This window comes from Adiantum capillus-veneris, chromosome 1 (genome assembly GCF_014529385.1).
Source record: "Adiantum capillus-veneris isolate H3 chromosome 1, ASM1452938v2, whole genome shotgun sequence".
NCBI lineage: Eukaryota > Viridiplantae > Streptophyta > Polypodiopsida > Polypodiales > Pteridaceae > Adiantum > Adiantum capillus-veneris.
This window is the reverse complement of record NC_140931.1, coordinates 12,132,153-12,159,127: the sequence shown is the minus strand read 5'-3', so window position 1 is coordinate 12,159,127 and position 26,975 is coordinate 12,132,153. Positions and strand designations below refer to the sequence as shown.

At 46.9% G+C, this 26,975-nt stretch overlaps 1 protein-coding gene and 1 pseudogene across 1 annotated transcript in view; one reads left to right on the top strand and one right to left on the bottom strand.

The window, feature by feature from the left end:
• Positions 1–2,434: 2,434 nt before the first annotated feature.
• Positions 2,435–3,129, bottom strand: LOC147464333 (uncharacterized; annotated as a pseudogene).
• A 1,191-nt stretch (positions 3,130–4,320) lies between these two features.
• LOC147464332 (exocyst complex component EXO70A1-like) overlaps positions 4,321–26,975 on the top strand; it is a 101,378-nt gene continuing 78,723 nt past the window's right edge. The window contains exon 1 of the mRNA XM_086514145.1: positions 4,321–4,555. The gene's annotated coding sequence lies outside the window, so the exon portion shown is untranslated. The remainder of the gene's footprint in view (positions 4,556–26,975) is intronic.

Genomic DNA, 26,975 nt, shown 5'->3' with positions numbered 1-26,975 from the left:
CTAGTGCAATGAAGATGAAAGCTTCATGCACTAAGCAAAACACTTAGTAAACACAACTTTAATTATCCCCGTTCTCAGACCCAAGACCTCACACACCTTCGAAGATGGTGAGAGCTAGCAAGGTATGAGAGTAGATTGAGAGGAAGAAGGAGTATCTTACGAGAAAGATGTACATCTTCTCACATAATCACTCATATTAGCATAGCTTTAGCTTAGTAATTAGCTTGGTAGAGGAGATGAGCATGCATTGAAGCTTGGCTCTTGGTTGGATTTGCATCCACAAGCCAAGAGTGTGTCGATGTAGGCTTCTATCTCACAAGCTTGGAGTAGGTGATGAGCTTTCCATTAAAGCTTGGGAAGAGACAGTCTTCTCTTTCTTCACACATGAGATTGTGTGAGTGTGTGTGTGATAATGCCTTGCAAAAATCAGCCCCCTCTCTCTCTCTCTCTCTTGGGCGAGCCCTCTTGCTATTTGCTCTTGCAGGCTCCCCATTGGACCTCCCCCAAGTCAAGCCAATGGCTATTAAGCAACATAAGTGATAGCCTTCTGACATGTGTCCCCCTTTCCCCTTTTGTGAGAGCTTTAGGTAATTTAACAATGAAACTAAACTCTCATTGGACCCCTTTGCCTCCTGGCCAATAGGAATCAGGCAAGCCATTGGGCTCCTGAATGCTCATTGGACCCCTTGGGAGACTGTCCAATAGTCTTCTAGGAGACTTAATTCTCATTGGTTCTTTTATTAAGTGTTTTTAAATTAATTAAACTAGATTTACTCTAGCCTAATTCTCATTGGTCCACCTCCAAGGCCATCCAATAGGAATTGGGCACACCTTGTGGGCATCTGGGCTAGGGAGCTGACATGTGTCCCTAATTCCCTTTGTGTAAAGGGAGCCTGTGTGTGTGTGTGTGTGTGTGTGTGTGTGTGTGTGTGTGTGTGTGAATTTCTCTCTCATCCCCTAGAAGAAGGGCTCGCCCCCTACCATGTAGGGATATGCAAAGACTTTTTAGTTACACACAAAGCATCCAATTTCCCCTAGGGTTGACCTTTGGACACAACCTTTGAATTTTGGAACCTTAGCATTTTGGAAGTCTTAATGGGCTGAACCTTAGGGTTTTTTTAGCCCATTGTTGCACATGGCTCTTTTGCAGATGCCCCCCCCTTTGGATCCCTATTTTCCCTCCTTTGGATCCCTACTGTGGCCGGTCTGCTAGCTTAACCAATATTCTAGCTTTTTCTCCCCTGGCACTTCCCCACATTAAATGATCAGTTTAATATGAGAAAATCATTTAGGAGAATTAGATATTGATTATTATGACAAATGACATGGTGGTCAGTCCAATAGATCCTTGAAAATCCTGAAGAGCTGAAAGAGTCTGTAGTAGAGAAGGAGTGGCGATTACCATTCTCTTTCAAACAATGAAAAATTTTGGCTAAGTATTTTCATGCAAGGTGGAAGAGCGCTCATAGTCCACTCCATAGCGTTGCTTACATGCTCGATCCAGAGTATTGGAATTTAGATGTGATGTCCAATACAGAGGTGATAAGCGATTTCTATCACGTGGTCAACACGTTCTATTCCAACATTCAGGACCGAATTGATTGCATCAAAGAAATGAGTGCATTTAGATTAAAAGAAGGTCCTTTTGCGAATGATTTTGTACACGTAATGGCAAAAGAGCAACATGCATGGAAGTGGTGGATGATGAATAGTGGAGAGCATTACTCTACCTTACGTCCCCTTGCAATGAAGGTGCTCGCACAATCTGTAGCAAACTCAAGTTCAGAGAGAAATTGGAGTATGTACAAGTATGTTCACAACACTATTCGCAACAGACTATTAAGAGACAGAGCAGAAAAATTTGTGTATATGTTTTGCAATGAAAAGATATTGAATCACATCAAAAGTGCTGGCTATGAGGAGGAAATGCAAACCTGGTTGTATGATTGTCAGAACGAAAATGAAGAAGAGTTCAATGTTGGTGTATCTCTTTATTGATCTCTTTCCATTGCATGTGGTTTGGATTTGCCCATTTTGAGAGTCGTCGAGCAGTATGCGTCGCTTGTTGTGCCGACATGCCGTGTGCTAGAGACTTCATGCGCTGAAATGCATTAACAGCCGCTTGTTGTTGATCATCGGGCAGTGACTGGGTGCCAATATCTTGTTCTTCATCGGCCATTTTCTATTAGATCTACAGTCAATAGATAGACAAATATTCAATATCATTGGCAAATATATATTCTTACGATTCAACAGTCTCACAGATGCAGAATATAGCAACCACAAGGAAAATTTGAAATACTGACAATTAAATGACAAATTTGAAATGAGTAAAAATAATTGACTCAATTAGGTGAACCACTTCAAACCAGATAATACACTTCAATTAAAAATAGAATACCCTGGACAAGACATACGTATCTCATAAAAATGTTTAAATCCGATAAAATGATGGTGCAAGTTCAACAAGGGGACGTTGGACAGAGTTAGGGTTTGTCTTTAAATGTTCTTTGAAAAATATCAACACGTCAGAAGCATTCCTTCTTTGTTCTCGCTCTTTTAACTTCATCCAACAATCTACTTTAATCCGAATAGCCCTCATAACATCTTCGTTCAGGTGGTGAAAAACTTCTTCTAGAAAATAAACTTTTTTGGCTGCACTCCAAAAATCTGCCAGCATGTCGAATAGGTAGCCCAATGTATAAATATCGCTCGCTTTTGTGTATGCATCTGTGCACCGTGGATCGTATAGTTCGGGAGCAATCCACTGTCGCTTAGCCATCTCGGCATTCCTTGCTCTCTGTGCATCCAAAACTGCTTCGTCCGACTGTGAGCTTGGATGCAGGTAATTATTTGCTGCACGCTTAGCTGGTGTTGATCTCAACATCATACCCCAATTAATGATGTTGACGCGGGGTTTATGGTGCGAGTTAAGTCTAACATTATGTTGAACGGGTGCAGGTCACTGTGCACAATACCGACCGAGTGGGCAGGCGCAACGCCGTCGATTAAGGCATGACAAATGGCTGGCATTTGCTCGATCACTTCTTTGATCCGCACTGTGTCTATCTCGCTTACAGGAAGATTCGCTACAGGCAATGACCTCCAGTCATGTTGTAGCTTGTACATGTGTCGTCTGAAAAATTCGTGAGCGAATGGTAAGCGACACATCATGTCGTCCACGAAACCCCCATTGTAATATGGGAATATCGTGATCCAAGGAGCTTCGGTAGTAAACCCAATGCACCTTACAATAGAGGGGTGAAGCGTTTGCATTCCTTGCTCTATCTGAAGCTGTCATTTCGCCTCACTCCCTCCCTTGTAACATTTTCCCACATATGTAATGTGGTCTGGAAAAAATGAGATGCCTTTGATGGTGTACAATGTGCACACACCGAAGGAGCCTGTTCCAATCCTCATACCTTCTTCTAAGGCTTCGTGAGGGATGCCGACAAGATGAGCGCACTTTGCATTCAAAGCAGTGCGCATGATTGTGTCGGTGCCACCTCCCAAAGCTATTTGCGCATCTTGGGCCATCTTCAATCTCTTGGGTAAGGCTGCTTGGTCCTGCGCTTTTACACGCTTCATCTTTACCTTCTGTTCTTCCCACAATTTATCCCAAAGATTTCGCTACGAAGAATGATGTTATTAGCTTAATTCCGTCACACTGTTGACAATGTCACTTGATTGGTGTTCGATTAACCCACAATGATTGAACAACCTTTTTGGTTGAGCACACCCAATGGTTAACCTCCAAGAGTGGTACATAGGCAACCATTAAACGAGAAGAGCCAATCACACCTCCCACCACTTGTCCATCAAGCGGATCATTTGTCTAACTCATGGAGAGTTTGATATTTATCCAGAGTCTCATATTTATCGAGAACCTCTGGTGCGCACATGGCTTTCTTGATCTCTGCATTCTTAAAAAGAACCCTACAATCATTATGGCCCCACAACACCCCTATACTGGATTTCGCACATGGCTTTGTTGAGCTTTGCGTTTGTTCAAAAATAGTCTAGGATAAAAGCCCCAACTTAAGGAACCTTGATCATAATCCCTTGGATATGATGTAGGATGCATCAATCTTTGTGATCTAGAGTGCATATGATGGCTCGAGACATTCTATTTTCTAACAAAGTAGATGGTAGTGCGTCCAACACTCCATAGAAAAAACGCAAGAGAGTTCTTTGATTGGCTATGTAAAAGAAGCACAACCTACAAGTCGGACATACACCAAAAGGCCAGCTACGAGTGAGAATTGGTCAAACCTAACCGTGTGTACTTCGCTCCCCTTACATGACGTTCGCGTCCCCACGTTCAATTTGAACCGAATATCAACCTCTTGAGGCCAAGAAGCCGAAAAGCGCTCCGACCATGGAGAAGACACCTCTGGACGAAGACATGCTTCTCTCGACGATCAAGGATCGATCGTGCAGCTTGAAGGAGGGCTTACAGCGCAGCCACCAGCTCACTCATGCCATGCTTTCTGTTCTTGCCTCCTTTGATCAGCGTCTCTCCTCCTCCCTCGACGCCTCCTCTGGTTCTCATCAGGCAAGGCCCCCCATATAGATGCACTTCATATCTCTGAACATATAGATAACCCCTAGAGATAAGAGTTCCACCCATGTATCTTGTATCCTAGCCATCCATGAATCACCCCCTATCTACTAGTAAGGACCACATTTTATTACTTCATACTTTTGTCCTTTCTCAATAGATAGAGACACTTCATTAGTCTCATAGTCTGGTCTCTAACAGACGCAAAAAGATCTCTCTCTCTCTCTCTCTCTCACACACACACACATGTAACCCTATAGCATGCTATATTTGGTTAGTCTCATAGTCTGGATTCTAATAGACGTAAAAAGATCTCTCTCTCTCTCTCTCTCTCTTAGAAAGATGTAATCAAAGTTGGCCTCTAAAAGACATGAATAAAATCTTTCTTTCATTTCCTCTCTCTCTCTCTTTCTCTCTCTCTCACACACACACACTAAAACCCAGCATAAAAGATGCAAAAAGTGGAGCAACGAGCTAGAAATAGTCAAAATACATACTATAGGCATCAAGAGTGATGTCCCCAGCATAATAGGCAAAATGCAACGCTTACCCAATAAAGATTTAGAGTAGGGAAACGGGTCGGCATCAATGCCTTGAAACATTAAGGAGTTGCAATGTTGTCAAATGGTCCACATAACCCAAAATCTGACCCAGCCAATGAAGATTGCAAACTGAGACTGTGGAGACTGAAGCTCCCCACAAAGCCAGAATCATCTACATTTGAAGGAAAGTATTTTCTTGTGGCGCTACTTGGTGGGAGTTTTACTTGTTGGTAGCTTGTTGCATGCTCGGCTTATTGCGCCTCCTTATTGTCTCACTTGTCACGATGTTGAGGAGACTGTGCCACACTTATTGTGGGGTTGTCGTTGCTCTTGGTCCTTCATTCAACAGGTGTCGGCTGCTCTTTGGTTGCATTTTTCCTCCGCGACTTTTCTCTCTCTCTCACACACACATTCTCAGATGTCCCGTCTCTCTACCTTAGTGATCTCTCTTCTCCATAGTTGCCTTGTATATGTATGTGGCATTGTAGGTATTGAAGTGTATTTAAAGATTTTGTAGGAGTCAAGCTAGATTAGAGTCGAGGTGTCCACATCAGAGGCCTTCATTGCGTCTTCCGCTATCTATTTTGACATGGTATCAGAGCCTTGGTGGCTCGACCACCTCGGTTGCATGGTGTAGGTTGATCTGGTGCTGTATTGGGCTTGATTGAGAGTTCTTCAACACTTCTGGAGCATATTCGTATGGTTGTGTTTCTTTGAGGAGATAAATTTGGTGATTGCTTTTTCTTCTACAATTGCACATTTACTTATTCATGATAAGGAGTTCTACCTTGCCTATACAAGCAGATGTGGAGTTTAAACTTGTCTTCAAAGAGGGGTAGCAAGTTGACTCAATTGCACCTTTGTATCAAGTTGTGATTTTCGATGATGGAGGAAGATTACTGTCACCAGGAGGTGTAATTTTTTCGTTGCCTTCTTTAAATATGTACTGCATATTTTTATTTATTTTCTTTTAACTTGTTTTCCCCGGAATCCTTGAAAAGATACAAGTGGACATTGCATGGCCAGTGTGAAACGAGTCTGAGAGTGGTCGGGCCAGTTAGCATTGAATTCTAATAAATATGGAAGCCTATGTACCCCAGATGGATTTTGGGCCACTTGGCAAGTCACTTATAACTTTATAGGTTGGTTGGTTCTAGAAAATTAAACCAAAGGGAGTCAAATGGACATATGTCAGTAGAGCAGCTGCATGTAGGCTAAAACACACGTTCTAGAAGCCTCATCCAAGAGTGGTGCCCAAAATCGAAGTGGAGGCTGATTTTTGAAGGATTGTGATCTACGGAGTGTGTGTGAGTAGTGGGTGTAGGTAATCACAGCTTTAATGGAAAGCTTACCTTTTTCGTTGTCTCATGTAGCACGCTGATTTTCTCCCGTGCATCTCTCTCTCTCTCCTTTGCACATATAGTAATGCTCCACTAGTTGGGCTACTCAATTGACTATGTATAGTTCTGGGGCTTCTAGGCGTGTTTGCCAAGGCAAGAGCCTTTCGAACAGGGACCGGATTAGCTAATTGCTAATTCCCCATAGGTACGCATAATTTTATCACGAAAGATTGCGAATTTGGAGAGTTTTCTCGTGTGAAAACGCGTCCAATTTACAAGGGAATTGTCCCTTGTATGCGGGAGCCCTTGGGACATGTGTAGACGTGTTCGCTCCGCAAAAACGATCTAAAACAGAGAATTGCAGTCTGCTGTGTTTTTTTGCAAGTTTGGGGTTTTGTACCTAAACTGCAAGGAAACACCACGGAAGCCCTAGGAAAGCCTTGTGATGTGTGTACAGGGTTTTGGGCACCCAATAGTGGAAAAATAGAGAATTACAGCACGCTGAATTTCTGTTACAGCTCACCAGAAAGCTTCTAAATTGCGAGAGAATCCATCTTAGACAGGTACTTTTGACCTACAGGGGTTCAGACATTGTTTTGATGTTGAAATCAGGTCGAAAACTTGCGTATTCAACCCTGGCCAGGTTTGGACAGCTTTGTGAGAGTTTGATCTAAGTGTTCGAATCGTTTACTTTCAATTGAATAAAGAAATACCAAAATGGGTGCTAGTCTTTGGGGCCTACAAGGTGTCGGTCTCGTGTGTGTAGTGACATTCTAGTCGGTGGACGTGTGTGTGCTCTTTCCTCAAAGTGCTCTGTGTAAAGTTAACAGGTAATTGAAATAGTACCGCCCTCTACTGTGTACAGGCCGGTTATATGGTTCCATCGATGGGATAGCCACTTTTTCTTCAAAAAGTGCAACGTGGATTGTTGTGGGTGAAAGCAACACAGAGCTTGTTATTATGGCAGAGAAGAGAGACTAAGTTCGTTAAGAGGGATCTTCCTCACATGGCACAAAGAAAGTTTCTTCAACTCTTTAAGAAGAGGACAGGTTGTTCAGAGCTCAACTGCCAAGCACGCAGGAGTTCTTACAGGCTCCTACATAGGAATTTCAGGTGCCGACACAGGGTTTTCAGGCTCCGACATAGGTCATGACCGAGCCGTTGCAGGAAAACGAGATTTCCAATGCACAAAGGACACGTCATGCTTGAGGGAAAGCCCATGTGATTGAGCAACTAGTGGTGTCCATTAATCCAAAGCAATTTGCTTTAGCTAGAGAGAAACCGTTTGTGAATGGTCAAGGGAGTAATGAACAGGCTATGCCTCAGACCTTTCTCTTATTTACTTCATACCCCGGTTATTTTGGAGGTGGTTCAATGTCTCAAGCTATGGCTGGACCTTCCACAGATTATATGCCAGGGAATGTGTTTGGGACAATGCAAACAGGCATGGGTGGTTAACCCTATGTACGGGAACATGGGTGTTCAATCAAGTTATCAGGGTGCCTATGGTCAATCTAGAGTGCCTGGAACACAATTTGGTATGGCTGGTTTTTCGCAGCCATATGTCCAAAATGCAGATATGACACGTAAATCAGGTGATGCGAGTGCTGGAATGGACAATCATGGAGCACCACTTTTGCGGGTACCTGTTTATGACAATTTGACTCCTTTGAGTTGAGTTAGCCTAAGGAAAAGGAAAGGCAAAGAACGTTTGTTTCCAAAGCTCACTATGCGATATTATGGTCCTTTTCAGATTTCAAAAAAGATCAGCAATGTAGCTTACAGGTTGAAGCTACCAGAAGGCTGTAAAATACATAATGCTTTTCATGTTAGCTTTCTAAGGCCCTTTGTTGGTGATGTGCCAGAGAAGCTTGATGAGGAACAGCCCGAAGTGGAAGAATTGGACGAGATTCTTGTTCTTGAACAGATATTGGCACATAAGGAAAGGAAGGTTAGAAGAAAGGTTGCAAGACGCTATTTGGTGAAGTTCAAAAACTACCTATCTTTGGATGATAAATGGATGAAAGAGTCTGAATTAGTTGATTCACCTCAGATATTGCAACTATATCTTTGAAGCCTTTCAGATGGAATCCATAGTGACTTGATGTAGCCCTTTAGAGCCAAGTGAGAGCATGGTTCATGATGCTTGTTAGGTGCAACGGAATGAATGTTTGCGCTTTGCTCAAGATGAGTGCTCCGAACTGTGCTCAAGGTTCCTTTTGTTCTTATGGAAGGTAGAGCCTTCCGTTCTTAATGAGAGAATGCTATGATCACAAACAAAGTGAATGAACACTGTGCGTGCAAGTGTATGAGACTGAGAGATAGAGAGAGAAGAGAGATACGACACCAGAGACGTTTGTAAAACCCTCCTTCGAAGGCACCACTCTCGTCGACGAGAGTGGTCTACTTATGATTGCACAAACTGGTACAATGGGAATGCATGTGACTAATGCAAGTCTAGGCTATGTCGGCGATGATGGGGACGACGAAACCGACCTAAGGGTTGCAATCTGGTATCTGCTGTCCAAAAACGTTGTGGGCTGAAATCTGCTACAGTCCAAAAACGCTGATTTTGGGGGTTGTTTCTGAAGGTCTTTGTCGCTGAAAATCTGCAGGTTTAGGGCTGTTTCTTAAGGCTGAAAACTGATGGTCTTTCCGGGTTGAATCTGCTACTCTTTTAGGGGCTGATCTTGATGGTCTTTCTACTGCTGACAATCTGCAAACTTCAGGATCTCCAAAACGCTAGGGCTGATATCTGCTTGTCGATGTAACTGTTGCAAAAACGCTAGCTGTTGGGGCTGATCTGCAAATAAAAAACGCTAGGGCTGAAAACTGTTCTACTGTCATCTGATGTTCTGCAAATGCAAAAAGGGTAGGCTGATCTGCTGTGTCTTGAGGACACCGGGGTTGATTTGCTGTGCACAAATCGCCAAGGCTGATCTGATGCAAAAACGCTAGGTCTTCTATGGAGAAAACGCCAGAGTAGTCGCGGGGGTTGGTCTTGCTGAGAAGTTGCCTGTTGAGCAAGGTGCTCCTGCTGTCTCTTCTGCCAGAAAGTGCTAACTCTAGTTTGCTTATATACAAACTTACTCAATTTGCCCTACCTACTTTCCAACAAAAGTCACTTAAAAATAATAAGTGAAAAATGTCAAAATAAGGTAAAATAGGCTAAATACATTGGAAAATTCCTCTGAAGGATTCTGATGGGAATGCTTATGATCATGCTGTGTGCAACCAGAGGATATGCATCTATACTAAGTGATTGGGTATGCACGGTTTACGAATAGACTCACTGAAGTGCCAGATCACTTCTAAATCTATACTGACTGGACTGACTGAACCCTAATCATGCTGTAGCTTGTTCACGGACACATAGGGTTGGATGTGTCACGTGATAATGCTCAACTCTTTCCATACAGAATTTGGCTAGAGAAGTTTGTGCTTGAGAGTACACTAGAAGACTTCTATGCTTGATATATGTGTAGTAGCCAGGTTGGTGGGATTGTTTAATCGTCCAACACTACATTTTCGAAAACATGTATATTTTGGATTCCCATCATAGAATATATGTGATATCAGAAGATATCCGCATGTATTATTGGCATCTTGCCAATGACGTGCTGCAGCGGGGCGGGCCTCTCTCTGTGCTGCAAGTATATGACGTCCAAGCCGAACAGTGTACTGAAAGAAGGGGACTCCTGGGCGGTCTGCAGAAGAGAAGGGGTCCCTCCATAGCCACTCACCAGGATCCCACTGTACTCGTGTCAGTGGACATCACTCCCAAGCCCATAGCCTCCAGTGTCCTATCTCAAGAGCTGCTGGGTCAGGGTCTAAGACGCAAGTCCTCCCACAGATGCCCACAACTCGGATCCTCTGGAAACAGCACTCTGCTACCTGCGGGGCCTCTACTGCAACTCGCTGTAAGCGTCCCCCACCCTGAAGCTCGAAGAACAGGGCTGGGACAGTCGTTGAGCAAGCCCTGACTGAAATGAGAACCTCCAGTCGTGTGAAGGCTCCTATTCACCGGGGTGCTACTGGCTCGAGAGGCGTGAGCCACTCAGCTGGAACTGACTCTGAGATGTCCTGACACATGCTCTGCACCCCTCTCATGCCCTGTAGCTGGACAGCCTGCACCTCCTCCGACAAACCTGTGAACTCTAGCCAGTCACCTAGAGAGCGCGCTGGACCAGCTGCCATGGGACCCCAAGAAACATGAGGCCGACTCCCAACCAAGTGGCCTCTCTGAGTGCTAACCATGGGGTTCCAGACGAGGGGCTGCCGTAGGCGCTCCTCCGTGCACGTCGGCGGTCTCTGCTCTAGGCCACGCCGTAAGAGCTCCCAAGATCGAAGCAAACTCACAGCAAATCGGTCCTCCAGTCTCCTGCTCAAACCAACTCGGCGTAGCTCTGTAAAGATCCATCTGGTCGAAGGTTGCCAAGGGCCTCCTGACTGAGGCACCCTGGCATGAAGCCTCTGCAGTAAGAACTCCTTCCAGGGCTCCTCGCCTGGAAGAAGTCCTCTGACGACGAACTTCCCAAGAAGGGCTGTGCTCTGCTGTGCTGGATCAATGATCCCAAGCCCTCCCTGAGAACAAGGAAGTGTGATGACCGACCAAGCCACCTTGGCTCGGGCAATCTGAGTGTCGCGACTTGACCAAAGGAAGTTCTTGATCAGCCTCTCTACCTGGCTGATACAAGAACTCGAGAAGATCCAGCAAGAAGTGATGTACCACATAGTCGCCAACAACACTTGGTTGGCAACTACTACTCTACCAGCCAGCGAAAGTCGTGCTGAGCTCCAATGTAACAGCTTTCTCCTGATGGATAGGAGAAGAGGAGCAATCTATTGCTCGGGGGACAAGTCCAAACCAACCTGACAACCCAAGTACCGAACTGCAGTCCCTGGAGGAATCCACCTGAAACCCTCTCCTGGCATCCAATCTGGCACAGGAGCACTGCCAACCGAGAAAGCCACTGTCTTTCTCCAGTTGATCAGTGCGCCCGATGCACAGCAGAAGGTCTGCAAAGCCTGCTCACATCTGTGTAAATTGGCCTCCTGGCCCTCTAAGTACAAGGCCGAGTCGTCGGCAAACTCAGCGTCCAGAAGCTCATCTCCCCGTATAGGGAGTGCTAAACCCCTCAGACCAACCTGCTGTGACACCAAAAATCTGCTCATCGCCTCCGCATAGAACAGAAAGAGAAAGGGGGCAAGAGGACAACCCTGTCTGACCGATCGTGTGAGCATGAAGTGCTCACCTCTACCGCCTGCCAAAAGCACCTGACTGTGAGCCTATCTGTACAAAGCTGACACCCCTATGATCCAAGCATCTGAGAAGCCCATCCTGCGTAGCGTGCCCTCTAGAAAGTCCCAGTCAACTCTGTCGTATGCCTTCTCAAAATCGAGAAGAAGAATCACAAGGTCCTCCCCACGGAGTCGTGCCAGGGCAGAAGCCTCCCAGAAGGTGAAGATGTTGTCAAGGATACTGCGTTCCTTGACAAAACCTGTCTGAGTCCCATGTATAAGGCTCTCCAAAAGTGGCTGAATCCTCAAACTCAGAGCCTTGGCAAGAATTTTGTAGGCTGAGTTTAGGATGGTGATGGGGCGCCACTGTCGAATCTCATCCAAGGAGCCACCCTCCTTTGGAATGAGGTAAATCAAGCCCTCACTCATGCTATCCGGCATCACTCCTGTGAGCAGAATGTACTGAAAGGCACTACACAAATCTGGGCCAAGCAGGTCCCAGTACTCCAAGAAGAAACTGGGAGTCAGCCCATCCTCACCTGGACACTACCACGAGGGAGGGCCCTAAGAGCCGTGTGCAGCTCCTCAAGCTGAAGAGGTATCTCTAGCCTCTGGCGCATCTCCTCAGTCACAAGACAAGGCATCTGTGCCCAAACCTGCTCCTTGCATGCATCCTGTCTCTCTGACTGGGGCTCAGCCGACAGTAACTCACGGTAAAAGTCAGTAGCAACTGCACGCATATCCTCGGGCTCACAAACAACTGACCCATCTGGTCTTCTCAACTGATTGACCTTGGCATGCGAGTGCTGAGGTCCCACTGTCTCAAAAAAAGCACCTGTCACTCTGTTAACCACCTGAGTCCACTGAGATGCCTGTCGGTGAAAGGCAAACTCATGGCGCCTCTCCTCTGTGTAAGCAAGCTCCTGTCGAGCCTGCTGTAACTGCTCCTCCAACCATGGACTGTCGGGATGCTGCTCCTGCATCCTCTGTAGTGAAGCAATGCCTCATCTGAGACGCTGCTCCTCCTCTCTCGCTGCAGCCCGTCGAGCCAGAGACTCCTGTAGAAAAAAGTGGCTAAGCTGAGCTAGGCCTAAGGCCACTCTGTCTGCAGGTAGAGCCTGGCTGTCCATGCCCTCTGTCCAGAGAGCCTCTACCCTCTCTCTGAGTGCTGAGTCCAACAAGACCCGCTCTGGGATGCGAAGCATTGTGCTCCCACTCCTCTGCCTGTCTGCCACTGTGAGGATCACTGGTGCATGGTCCGAGAAGGATGTCCCTGCCAGGATGCCCACTGAGCCCCCCAAGTCACTGAAGTGGTCACTAGTGTAGAAGCGATCTATCCGCGATAGATTCACTCCTCCCACTTTGCGGTCCGATCTAGAGAAGGCAAGACTCTCTGGAGGCCTCACAAAGCCAGAATGCTGCCATGTATCCGAGACCCTCAAAGTCATACACAACCTCTCCCAAGCTGCTAACTCGACTCCATGCACAGTAGCATGGCTGCCTCCGATACTGTCAGAAGGGTCCTCCAACATGTTGAAGTCCCCTCCTACACACCAATGGTCAACCTGTGGTAGGGACTCAACAATTTGTGACCAAAACTCTGCACGAGCACTCGCCACATGGGGCGCATAGATGTTCAGGAAGCCCACAAGGCCACCCTGAACCTGCATAGTGATCCACTGAGCCCTACCTGGCACAATGATCCCTCTGCCCACAATGGCCTGCTGCAATGAGTCCGCAATAGTCATACATACCTCTCCCTGGATGCCTCCAGGTCCAAAAGCAGCTGACCAAAAGGTATCATAACGTCCACGCAAAATCTGACCACATCGCCGAATGCGGCTCTCAGACAAATGGTGCTCCTGAAGCATAAGGAGATCAATCTCTCCTCCCACAAGCCAACGCTGAAGCTCCTGACGCAATCGGCCCCGCTGTCGCTGAAACTGGGGCCCACCTAGTCCCTGCACGTTCCACGAGACGATCCTCATGGGGAACGAGAGAGAACAGATGCTGCCGCAGCAGCAAGACGGGCTATCTTCGAGGCTGGCTTGGATGGGGAGTAATCCGCATCCGAGCGTCCTCTAGATAGGCGAGTCTGCAGTGAGTGCCTGGCCCAAGCCCAAGCAGAGCGAGCCGTGCGTAAAGCAACCTCCTCTGTCCAGGAGTCCTCATGAATGTATACATAGCAAGGCAAACACTGCGTATTAGCAAAAAAGTACACCACAATGTGCCTACATCCTGCTGAGTCTGGGGGTGTCACCGCAAACTTGGCCAGTGGCCACAAAGTCTGCAGCAAATCTGTAACTCCAAGTTCTCCCATGTGGTGAGAGAACTCGAGAACCTGTGTATGCAACTATCCCACCACTGAGTCGAGGGACCACTCTGTCTCGGTCCTACCACAGAGGGGGAAGGAGAAACCAACTGCTGAGTCCAAGGCCTCTGTCCCCCTAGCGGCGAGGAACAAAGCATGTACTCTGAAGCAGGCTGCCTCGTGGTCTGCTGCGGAATCGCCGAGAAAGCGAGTGAACCCGTAATCGAAGAAATCCCAGCGGCGTCGGAGGTCAATGCTCGTCAGACCTCGAGGGATAGTTGCAAGGGAAGATGTCTAAATCTGCAGAGGGGGCCGCAAGAAAGGCTGACCTTCTCTCGCTAGGCGACTCGTGGCAAAAGCGCTGCAAAGAGATCTCCTAGCTGCCGGCGAGGGACCAATCTCCTGAGTCGACTGTGGTACTGAAGCAGGAGGAGGGGGAGAAGGAGCTGGGGGGGGGGGGGGGGGGGGGGGGGGGGGGGGGGAGGAGAAGAGAAGCGGGGTGGGGCGACAGAGGCAGGGGGGCAAGGTGGGGAGTGGACGGGAGCAAAAGGCGGGGGGGGGGGGGGGGGATGAGGAGAAGGAGGGGAACTCTGAAGGGGGGGCGGCTGGCGAGGGTGAAGCGGAGGTGGATGCTGGTGTAGGGGGCTCCTCCTGCTCAAGAGGACCAAAGCGGTTCCCCGTGGGAACCCACAGCTGCTGAGTAGGCACCTGAGGGCCACTCTGAGTGCCAGGCTGTCGCTGTGGCCCCTGGCGTCGACGGCCATGGGCCTGTTGCCACCCCTCCTCCGCTGGAGCCCCAGGCTCGGAGGGTGGCTCTGAATCTGTGTGCTGTGCCGCTGGCTGTGGCTGCGGCCCAGCCTTGGCAGGCTGGGGCTGAGGTGCAGGTCGTGGTCTCCTCCGTGGACAGGCCTTCGCTAGGTGGCCCATCTGTCTGCAAATGAAGCACTGGTTCGGGAGACCCGAGTACTCCACACTCTGTCTAAACCAACCCCCACTCACCCGAGGCAGAAGGATGACCTTCGGGAGCGTGTGGGTATCTCTGACCAAAACTCGAACTGAAGGGATGCAAGCCGCCTTGGCAGCTACTGATGCTGCCGTACGAGGTGTCTCCAGGACTGTCCCGATGGCGGAGCCAATCCTGGAGAGAAGTGGAAGGTACTCCCTCCGTAAACCCGGAAAGCAGACTGAGATGGGGATGTCTGCCTCCTCTACTAGCATATCCGAAGTCGGGTCAAAACCGTGTCGCCACTGTCGAAAGTGGGCGCGTGACGCTCGGATGGCCAGTGGACTCATAGCAATGACCTTGGAGGCTATCTCGGAAGTCTCGAACTCGATCTAGCAGTACCCCCGTCCGAGAATCTGGACATCCACGATCTTGCCCACCTCTGCGAGAAGGCGGGCCTGGAGAAGGTCTCGCAACTCTCCTGTGCTAGGTCGGGTGTCGAGAACCTTGCAAATGACCGAAGTCGCCTGCAAGCGCTCTACCTCTGCGGCAAGGCTCACTTGCTCTGTCGGCGAAAGAGCAAGTCGAATGGTGGGCTCAGCGGGGTCGGGCGAGGGGGCTTCAGGCGAGTCCCTCTGTGGCGAAGCTGGAGCCTCCATCTGTGTCTACTGCTGTGGCGTAAGAAGAGGATGGCGGGCGGACTCTGCAACTTGATACGCCAGGCACTGCCCCAGAAAACGGAGTCAATGCTGAGAGTACCGATGTGCAGGATGTACCAATGAGAAACAAGAGCAGGCGGGTCGAGAGAGGGGGGGGGGGCAACGGGTGGAGACGGCTACTGTGAGAGCACTAGCAGCAGCGGGCGGGGGCAATGGCGGGAGCGGCACAACAGGGGGAGTCGGCAGCGAATGGCAGCGGCGGCAGTGGCGGGAGGGGCTGCAGCAGCGGCAGTGCCGCGATCTGCTACAGCTGGGGATGGGCAACGCGTGGACACGCAAGGCAGCAAGGGGGCAGCGAGGGCTGGCGGCGGGGGGGGGGGAGAGAGAGGGCAGGCGGGCAGCGATGGGGGGGGGGGGGGGGGGGGGGAAGCGGGGGGCGCAGCGCAGGGGAGACAGCAGCAGCGAGCGCGTACTAATTAGGTACGTATAGTTTTATCACGAAAGATTGCGAATTTGGAGAGTTTTCTCGTGTGAAAACTCGTCCAATTTACAAGGGAACTGTCCCTTGTATGTGGGAGCCCTTGGAACATGTGTAGACGTGTTCGCTCCGCTAAAAACGATCTAAAAGAGAGAATTGCAGTCTGCTGTGTTTTTTTGCAGGTTTAGGGTTTCGTACCTAAACTGCAAGGAAACACCACGAAAGCCCTAGGAAAGCCTTGTGATGTGTGTACAGGGTTTTGGGCACCCAATAGTGGAAAAATAGAGAATTACAGCACGCTGAATTTCTGTTACAGCTCACCAGAAAGCTTCTAAATTGCGAGAGAATCCATCTTAACTAGTGGTGTCCATGTGATTGAGCAACTAGTGGTGTCCATTAATCCAAAGCAATTTGCTTTAGCTAGAGAGAAACCGTTTGTGAATGGTCAAGGGAGTAATGAACAGGCTATGCCTCAGACCTTTCTCTTATTTACTTCATACCCCGGTTATTTTGGAGGTGGTTCAATGTCTCAAGCTATGGCTGGACCTTCCACAGGTTATATGCCAGTGAATGTGTTTGGGACAATGCAAACAGGCATGGGTGGTTAACCCTATGTACGGGAACATGGGTGTTCAATCAAGTTATCAGGGTGCCTATGGTCAATCTAGAGTGCCTGGAACACAATTTGGTATGGCTGGTTTTTCGCAGCCATATGTCCAAAATGCAGATATGACACGTAAATCAGGTGATGCGAGTGCTGGAATGGACAATCATGGAGCACCACTTTTGCGGGTACCTGTTTATGACAATTTGACTCCTTTGAGTTGAGTTAGCCTAAGGAAAAGGAAAGGCAAAGAACGTTTGTTTCCAAAGCTCACTATGCGATATTATGGTCCTTTTCAGATTTCAAAAAAGATCAGCAATGTAGCTTACAGGTTGAAGCTACCAGAAGGCTGTAAAATACATAATGCTTTTCATGTTAGCTTTCTAAGGCCCTTTGTTGGTGATGTGCCAGAGAAGCTTGATGAGGAACAGCCCGAAGTGGAAGAATTGGACGAGATTCTTGTTCTTGAACAGATATTGGCACATAAGGAAAGGAAGGTTAGAAGAAAGGTTGCAAGACGCTATTTGGTGAAGTTCAAAAACTACCTATCTTTGGATGATAAATGGATGAAAGAGTCTGAATTAGTTGATTCACCTCAGATATTGCAACTATATCTTTGAAGCCTTTCAGATGGAATCCATAGTGACTTGATGTAGCCCTTTAGAGCCAAGTGAGAGCATGGTTCATGATGCTTGTTAGGTGCAACGGAATGAATGTTTGCGCTTTGCTCAAGATGAGTGCTCCGAACTGTGCTCAAGGTTCCTTTTGTTCTTATGGAAGGTAGAGCCTTCCGTTCTTAATGAGAGAATGCTATGATCACAAACAAAGTGAATGAACACTGTGCGTGCAAGTGTATGAGACTGAGAGATAGAGAGAGAAGAGAGATACGACACCAGAGACGTTTGTAAAACCCTCCTTCGAAGGCACCACTCTCGTCGACGAGAGTGGTCTACTTATGATTGCACAAACTGGTACAATGGGAATGCATGTGACTAATGCAAGTCTAGGCTATGTCGGCGATGATGGGGACGACGAAACCGACCTAAGGGTTGCAATCTGGTATCTGCTGTCCAAAAACGTTGTGGGCTGAAATCTGCTACAGTCCAAAAACGCTGATTTTGGGGGTTGTTTCTGAAGGTCTTTGTCGCTGAAAATCTGCAGGTTTAGGGCTGTTTCTTAAGGCTGAAAACTGATGGTCTTTCCGGGTTGAATCTGCTACTCTTTTAGGGGCTGATCTTGATGGTCTTTCTACTGCTGACAATCTGCAAACTTCAGGATCTCCAAAACGCTAGGGCTGATATCTGCTTGTCGATGTAACTGTTGCAAAAACGCTAGCTGTTGGGGCTGATCTGCAAATAAAAAACGCTAGGGCTGAAAACTGTTCTACTGTCATCTGATGTTCTGCAAATGCAAAAAGGGTAGGCTGATCTGCTGTGTCTTGAGGACACCGGGGTTGATTTGCTGTGCACAAATCGCCAAGGCTGATCTGATGCAAAAACGCTAGGTCTTCTGTGGAAAAAACGCCAGAGTAGTCGCAGGGGTTGGTCTTGCTGAGAAGTTGCCTGTTGAGCAAGGTACTCCTGCTGCCTCTTCTGCCAGAAAGTGCTAACTCTAGTTTGCTTATATACAAACTTACTCAATTTGCCCTACCTACTTTCCAACAAAAGTCACTTAAAAATAATAAGTGAAAAATATCAAAATAAGGTAAAATAGGCTAAATACATTGGAAAATTTCTCTGAAGGATTCTGATGGGAATGCTTATGATCATGCTGTGTGCAACCAGAGGATATGCATCTATACTAAGTGACTGGGCATGCACGGTCTATGAATAGACTCACAGAAGTGCCAGATCACTTCTAAATCTATACTGACTGGACTGACTGAACCCTAATCATGCTGTAGCTTGTCCACGGACACATAGGGTTGGATGTGTCACGTGACAATGCTCAACTCTTTCCATACAGAATTTGGCTAGAGAAGTTTGTGCTTGAGAGTACACTAGAAGACTTCTATGCTTGATATATGTGTAGTAGCGAAGTTGGTGGGATTGTTTAATCGTCCAACACTACATTTTCGAAAACATGTATATTTTGGATTCCCATCATAGAATATATGTGATATCAGAAGATATCCACATATATTATTGGCATGCAAACGAGGTCGCTTGCAATATTTCAAGGGTGGGGTGTGTCACCAAAAGGTGTATTTTTCCCGTTGCCTTCTTTAAATATGTACTACATATTTTTATTTATTTTCTTTTAACTTGTTTTCCTCGAAACCCTTGAAAAGGTGCAAGTGGACATTGAATGGCTAGTGTGAAACAGTTGCGGCCAAACAAGTTTCTCACATCAGAGTCTAGGTCGGTCAGTTTGGGATTGGTTGGGCTAGTTAGCACTGAATTCTGATGAGTATGGAAGCCTGTGTGCCCTTAGGATTTTGGGCCACTCGGCAAGTCACTTACAACTTTATAAGTTGGTGGGTACTAGGAAATCAAACCAAAAGGAGTCAAATGGACACATGGCAAAGGGGAACTGCATGCAGGCAAACACACACGTTCCAGAAGCCTCATTCGAGAGGGGACGCCCAAAATTGAAGTGGAGGCTGATTTTTGAAGCATTATGACCTATACAGTGTGTGTGAGTAGTGGGTGCAGATAATCACAACTTTAATGGAAAGCTTGCCTTCTCCTTTGTCTCATGTAGCGCGATGATTTGCTCTCGTGCATCTCTCTCTCCCCTTTGCACATATGGTAATGCCCCAGTAGTTGGGCTACTCAGTTGACTATGTACAGTTATGGGGTTTTTATGCGCGTTTGCCAAGGCAAGAGCCTTTTGAACAGGGACCGGATTAGCTAATTGCTAATCCCCTATAGGTACGCACAATTCCATCACGAAAGATTGTGAATTTGGAGAGTTTTCTCGTGTGAAAACTTGTCCAATTTACAAGGGAACTGTCCCATTGCGTGTGGGAGCCCTTGGGATACGTGTAAACGTGTTCGCTCCGCTAAAAACGATCCAAAACAAAGAATTACAGTCTGGTGTGTTTTTCTGCAGGTTTAGGGTTTCGCACCTAAATTGCAAGGAAACACCAAGGGAGCCCAAGGAAAGCCTTGGGATGCGTGTACAAGGTTTTGGGCACCCAACATTGGAAAAACGGAGAATTACAACACTCTGAATTTCCGTTACATCTCACCATAAAGCTTCTAAATTATGAAGGAATCCATCCTAGACAGGTACTTTTGACCTTCAGAGGTTTGGACGTCGTTATGTTGCCCAAATCAGGTCGGAAACCTGTGTTTTCAGCCCTCGCCAGGTTTGGACAGCTTTGTGAGAGTTTGATCTAAGTGTTCGGATGGATAAATTTCAATTGAACAAAGAAATACCGAAAGGGACGCCAGTCTGTGTGGCGTACAGGGTGTTGGTCTCGTGTGCGCAGTAACATTCTAGTCGCTGGACGCGTCTTTGTTCTCTTTTCTTCACAGTGTGTAAAGTTAACAGGTAATTGAAATAGTAACGCCCTCTACTCAGGCCGGTTATAATTACCTTCCTCCTAGAAGTAGAAGATGTACTTTGTTTTTTTCTTTTCATCAAGGATGGACGTTCTCAGATCTGGTTTCAATTGCTCTTGTTTATCCGGTATAGAGCAGACCAAGTGCATGCGTCAGTCCATGTGTTGGAGTTGGCTTTGGCAGGTAGAGGGAACTTTTATATCTCGAGTACCACTTCTTGTATAATTTTTTGAGAGAGGATGATGCCTAGAGATGGAGCATGTGGTGCTAGATGCTTAGCCATCTATGACAATAATTCGAGCAGGTATTGTTGCCTGTGTGGTATTACATCTTCAGCACTTTCTACTAGGATAGAGACTCGTTATAGAGAACGTGGGTCATATTGAAGAGAAAATAGCTTGTTGTAGCGAGGAAAAGGTGTCGTGCTCTCTAGAGTGGGTGCTCCTCAGTGCAGTATGCATGAAACCTCACTCCAAGAAGAAACATCACACAGGAATATGACTTAAACACAGAAGTGGAATATGACTCAGGACACGATACGACTCAAAACACAACTGCAGACTCAACTCAAAGGAACTCAACAACTCAAGAACCATATAACTTTGGTTGGCAGCACACACAGCTCCAAGCTCAGGACTCAAGGTACAATGGGGGTGTGGAGGCCGGAACGGGACGGGAACGGGGAGGAGGAGGGGGGCTCGGAAAGGGAACGGGGCCCGAACGGTCAACTAAAGGAAGGCTTGAATTACCTCCATTCACCTTAGTCCTAAACAACCCCAAAACTGTCCCCAAACTTGCCCTCAAAGTACCCTAAATATCTCCCCCAAATAGTCCCAAATCTGCCTCCACATGCCTACTTTTTTGCCCCCAAATACCTACTTTTACCTGTTCCCCGCGTCCCATTCCCCCTTGTCCCGGAACACCCTTCCGATTACACCCCGTTCCGGAATGGCGTTCCGTTCTCGACTCTGTTTCGGGAACGGGACTCGTCCGGAACGCCGTTGTGGAACGTTTGGGTTGCATTCCGCTCGTTCCCTGTTACATTGACAAGACCACCCTCCATCGCAGTGAGATAGAACAGTGAACTAGAGAGAACAGTGAAACTCCAGGATAAATGTAGTACACTCTTGACTGAAGAAGGTGATGTTTGGAGAAGATTTTAAGTTCCTAGGAGGAAGTACCAATGAAGCAATGCCGATATTTGCAAGATATGCTGAAGAAGTAATGACCCCGGCTCAATGAGGTAAGCTGACCAGAAAGTAGAAACTGAAGACTGCCAAGATGAACACATCCCACAAAGCTAGTGTAGATGCAACCAATCTTGAAATACATTGAGCACATACACGAAGTCATTGAACCAATGGGAAGCTGACCGGACAGGTCCATTTCTTCAACAATTTTTTGCCTTCTATAAAACAAAGTGGTGGGCTGCGGTTTCTCGTTTTTGCAATTCGTGCACATGAATGATTTTCGCAGCAAATTCATTCTAGGCTTCTCTGTATACATGGGTATCTCAGTGCCTTATTACTTCACTCTAGAGGGGAAGGGGTAGATAGGGGAGGCGTGGGTAGGGGTGAGGGGGTTGGGCTAGATAGGGGTGAGAGGAGAGGGGATAGGGGCAAGAGGGGGAGGGAGGGTGGGTAGGGGCGAGGGAGAAGTAGATAGGGGCGAGGGGGCGAAAGGTTGGGTAGTGGCGAGGGGGAAGTTGTCACGTGCACGTCTAACCCTTTGTTGATGTGAACAAGCTACTTCATGTTCAGTTCAACATAGGAAGTGTTCTGACACCTTTGTGAGTGTTCACAGGCCGTGCATGTCCAGGCACTTAGAGTAGTTGCATTTCCTCTGGTTGCACATAGCATGATCATTAGATTACAGTCAGTACCCATCAGGAGCATTTTACAATGCATAGAACCCATTTTCCCTATTTTAGCATTTTTTTACATATTATTATTAAGTGACTTTGTTGGGAAACTGGGTAGGGTATTTTTGACAAGCTAATATATAAGGAAACCTAGCGCTAGCACTTTCTGGCAGAAGAGACAGCAGATTGCATATGGCAGTACACCTTCTCAGCAAGACCGGCAAGGGAACCTAGCATTTTCAGCCACGAGGACCAGCCAACGTTTTTCGTTGCAGATTAGCCTGGCGTTTTCAACAGCAACAGATCGGCACTAGCGTTTTTGCAGATCACAAGACAGCCTTGCGTTTTTGCAGATTGCAGCTCAGTCTAGCGTTTTGCAGATTCCCGGCGACAGTTCAGCCCATAGCATCAGCGTTTTGCATTTTCAGCAGTTAGACTCCGTACCGAAGCCCCCAAACCTCACAGATCTCACCTTCTCACTGCAGATCCTCGCCGCACGGTCAGATCAGCCAGCATTCGCAGATTCAGCTCACTATTCGCAGATTTCAGCATATACGTTTTCAGCTCATCGTCGTCGCGTCGGCATCACCGCCGTAGTCACCGACATAGAGTCAGAATTGAGCAGATACAAGATTTGCAGATTTCAGCCCTTAGCGTTTTCAGATTTCAGCCCGTCTCGTCGCCGTCCTCATCGTCGTCGATATCATCGGCAAGTCCATTGCATTTAGACCATTGTATAAGATTTGTGCAATCAATAGCATAGACCTCTCTCGCCATAGAGAGTGGGGCCCTTGGAGGAGGGTTTGACAACATTTTGGTGTCGTATTCTCTTCTCTATCTCTCGGTCTCAGTACCTTCATTCACAGTGTTTTTCCACTTTGTTTGTGATCATTTGCACTCTCTCAATAAAGGAACGGAAGGCTCTCCCTTCCGTGAGTAAAAGAAACCCTTCAACACAGTTCGGAGCACTCATCTTGAGCAAAGTTCAACATTCACTTCCGTTGCAGCATACATTGGTATCAGAGCTTTGGCAGTGTTTTGTATCAGTCAAGGAAAGAACCACAAGAATTTTTTTTTTGCTTGTTGCGGTCTCACGTAACCCAAGACCACTTGGGCGTGTCGATTCCTAATCATGTTTTTGAAGAGTACAGGTGGTTTGGTTGATGCTTTTTCTAGTGACGCTTACCTCATTGCATATTCGATCAATCACGAAGAACCGGTCTTGGCTCTCGAGTCAAGATCTAAGGAACCCCCAACAAGAAGTATTATGTGTTTGCATGATTAGTCGATACGCATTGTTCGAGTGTTTCATTCGTGACGGTTTCCTGTATTTTAGTCACTGTCTTTATGTGTTCCCTTTTCATAGGCATGCCATATTGTACGATGAACATGATTCACTCACGAATGAGCACGGATGTATGATGATTACTCATGAAAAGATGAAATGTTTGCATTCAAGGAATTCACATTCCGTGTCTCTTCCTTGGCATGACACAGTATCCGAAAGAGCACAAAAAGGATTGAGCATCAAGCATGGGCATTTCCATTGTGATTTGCCACAATTGATTAATTTAGATGAGAGTCAAGATTCCACCCTATTTTTTTGCGTGTGTTTGATGAACGGTTTGGCACTCCGTCACTTTGTTCATCTGCATTGCGTGCACAATTTTTTAGGAAGACTACTATTTTTCCAGTCACTTTACATGGAATGGGTATGTTCATGTTTTCGTGTTGGAAGTGGTTTCAGGAATTTTCCTCCTCGGAGATTTTTGAAGAAGATAGATCCATGACTATAGCCGAAGTTGGAGCTTTGAAGCAGCCACAGATGACTTTGTGTCGCTTTCGGCGCGGCCCAAAGAAGCAAGCGTTGCAGACCTTTATGAAGTTCAAGTATCGCACGACCCACACATCAGAGTGGGCCAACGAAGAGTCCTTCCCAGGATTTATCCAACGTGATCTCCCTCGACGCCATATAATTCGGTACCAGTACCTCACTTTAAAAAGGAGGGGATGTCATGTGCACATCTAACCTATGTGCATGTGGACAAGTTACTTCAGGTTCAGTTCAGCTTAGGAAGTGTTCTGGCACCTTTGTGAGTCTGTTTGCAGGCCGTGCATGTCTAGGCACTTAGAGTAGCTGCATTTCCTCTGGTTGCACACAGCATGATCATCAGATTACAATCAATATCCATCAGGAGCATTTTATAGTGCATAGAACCCATTTTCCCTATTTTAGCTATTTTTCACTTATTATTATTGACTTTGTTGGGAAACTGGGTAGGGAATTTTTGACAAGCTAATATATAAGGAAACCTAGCGCTAGCACTTTCTGGCAGAAGAGGCAGTAGATAGTATCTGGCAGTGCACCTTCTCAGCAAGACTGGCAAGGGAACCTAGCGTTTTCAGCCACAAAGACCAGCCAACGTTTTTCCTTGCAGATCAACCTGGCGTTTTCAACAACAACAGATCAGCACCAATGTTTTTGCAGATCACAATACAGCCTGGCGTTTTTGCAGATTGCAGCTCAGTCTAGCGTTTTGCAGATTCCTGGTGACAGTTCAGCCCATAGCATTAGCCTTTTGCAATTTCAGCAGTTAGACTCCGTACCGCAGCCCCCAAACCTCGCAGATCTCACCTTCCCGCAGCAGATCCTCGCCGCACGGTCAGATCAGCCAGCGTTCGTAGATTCAGTCGGCTATTCGTAGATTTTAGCATATGCGTTTTCAGCGCATCGTTGTCGCGTCGTCATCACCGCCCTCGTCACCGACATAGAGTCAGAATTCAGCAGATACAAGATTTGCAGATTTCAGCCCTTAGTGTTTTCAGATTTCAGCCCGTCTCGTCGCCGTCCTCATCGTTGGCAAGTCCATTGCATTTTAGACCATTGTATGAGATTTGTGCAATCAATAGCATAGACCTCTCTCCCATAGAGGGTGCGGCCCTTGGAGGAGGGTTTGACAACATTGTGGTGTCGTATTCTCTTCTCTATCTCTCAGTCTCAGCACCTTCATTCACAGTGTTTTTCCACTTTTTGTGTGATCATTTGCACTCTCTCACTAAAGGAACGGAAGGCTCTCCCTTCCGTAAGTAAAAGGAACCCTTCAGCACAGTTTGGTGCACTCATCTTGAACAAAGTTTAACATTCACTTCCGTTGCACCTTACAAAAGTAGATAGGGGGAGGGGGGGAAAGGGGTGGGTAGGGGCGAGGGGGGAAAAGGGTGGGTAGGGGCGAGTAGATAGGGCGGGGGGGGGGGGGGGGGGGGGGGGGGGGGGGAATGTAACAAACTGCTGACGTGACAAAGCCTAAAGAATGGAGCCAACTTACAGATGTGGCCGAGGGGCCTAAACTGTCACAAAGTGATGACGTGGCTGCCCGAGAGCAAAAACCCTAACCCTAATTTTTGCCAAAACCCTAACTGTTGAAACCCTAATTCTAGAAACCCTAACCCTAAAACCTACAAACCCTAATTTTATAAACCCTAACCCTAAAACCTACAAACCCTAATTTTGGAAACCCTAACCCTAAAACTTGCAAACCCTAATTTTGCTGCCAAAAACCCTAAAACTGCAGAAACTTAACCCTAACTCTAAGGACAGCAAGGAGATTTCCGAAAATTGCGCTGGCTGATGACGTGGCAGGTTGTATGGATTTCCGTGATTTACTTAGACAGTTTTTTGGCTTTGCTTTTGGACCAGAAGCTTTTGAGTTTTAAAGGCTTTTTACTATAACTGCTTTTCAAGCCAAGGGCCTCTAAATATGAGGCTAGGGCTCATTCTCTGACATGCTTCCTGGAGAAGGTGCAGAGTCTGGAGTACCGGCTTGTACTTTGATGATGCAATATAAAGAAATACCGAAAGGGGCGCCAAGGTTTGGGGCCAATACTCTCTGGGGTGGAATTCCGCCACTCCGTGTCGCATGTCGTCTCTCTCTTTCAGTTCAGTTGTTATTGAAGTGCTAAAAGTTTGTTCAGTCTGTTCTTTTCTATTGGCACGTGGTGCCCGTCTTTGTGACAGTGGTATCAAAGCATCAAGCGTGTGCTTTTCTGAAAGCATACCGGTCCCACAAAAGAGCAGACAGAGCTATTGGAATTATTATTTGAGGTATCTTCGCCCTCTAACCCGAACTTATTAGCCACTCCCATCCTTACTTCATCGCGCATCGGACGCGCTCCCGTCTTCACCGCTCATGTCTTACAGGGCATAAGCCAATTAAGATTACTTGCAAGAGAAGGATCCAGATTTGTTTCAAGTCACTGTTTTTTTTCTCAGAAGCAGTGCCATGCAGATGTTGATGTCTACAGCTACCAAGCAGCATACTCCAAGTACTTGGCAAGCTTTCAAGAAAAATTTTGCCCGAAGTTATATGGTTTCTGACATCTTCCTTCGGAGTGAAACTTCTGGCAGAGTGGGGTATCTTGAAATGCTTGCCATGGAAACCCTAGCAGATTATAACTTGAAGTTTCTCGACGTCTCCCAGTAGATGTCTCTTCACGATCAGATGACCTTGGAGGTCCAGTGTGATTGCTATCTCTTGGGACTACCATCGTCGCCAAAGAAACACTGTTTGTCCAAGAGCTGATGAACCATGCTGTGCTTGGCTAAGATCTTATGGAAGGAACCTAACCCTAATTTTTGATGTAGGTTTCAGGATGGAAAGTCAGTCGACTTTTCGAGCTCGACTGATGTCGAGATTGCTTTTTAAGTTTGAGTTTTGTTTGATCTTGTTTGGTGATCCTGTTTGGAGTTTGTTTGAAATGGATGGTATCTGTTTTGAACCTGTTTTGGTGCCGATTTGAATTTTTTGGCTCTGGTTTGATACTGGTTTCAATGATTGGTGATTTTACTCCCGGGTGGAGAAGTGAGAAATTATGTTTGAGAATGCTTGTTCGTACTCATGGCCCGGACCCTTGTAACCGGTTATGTGC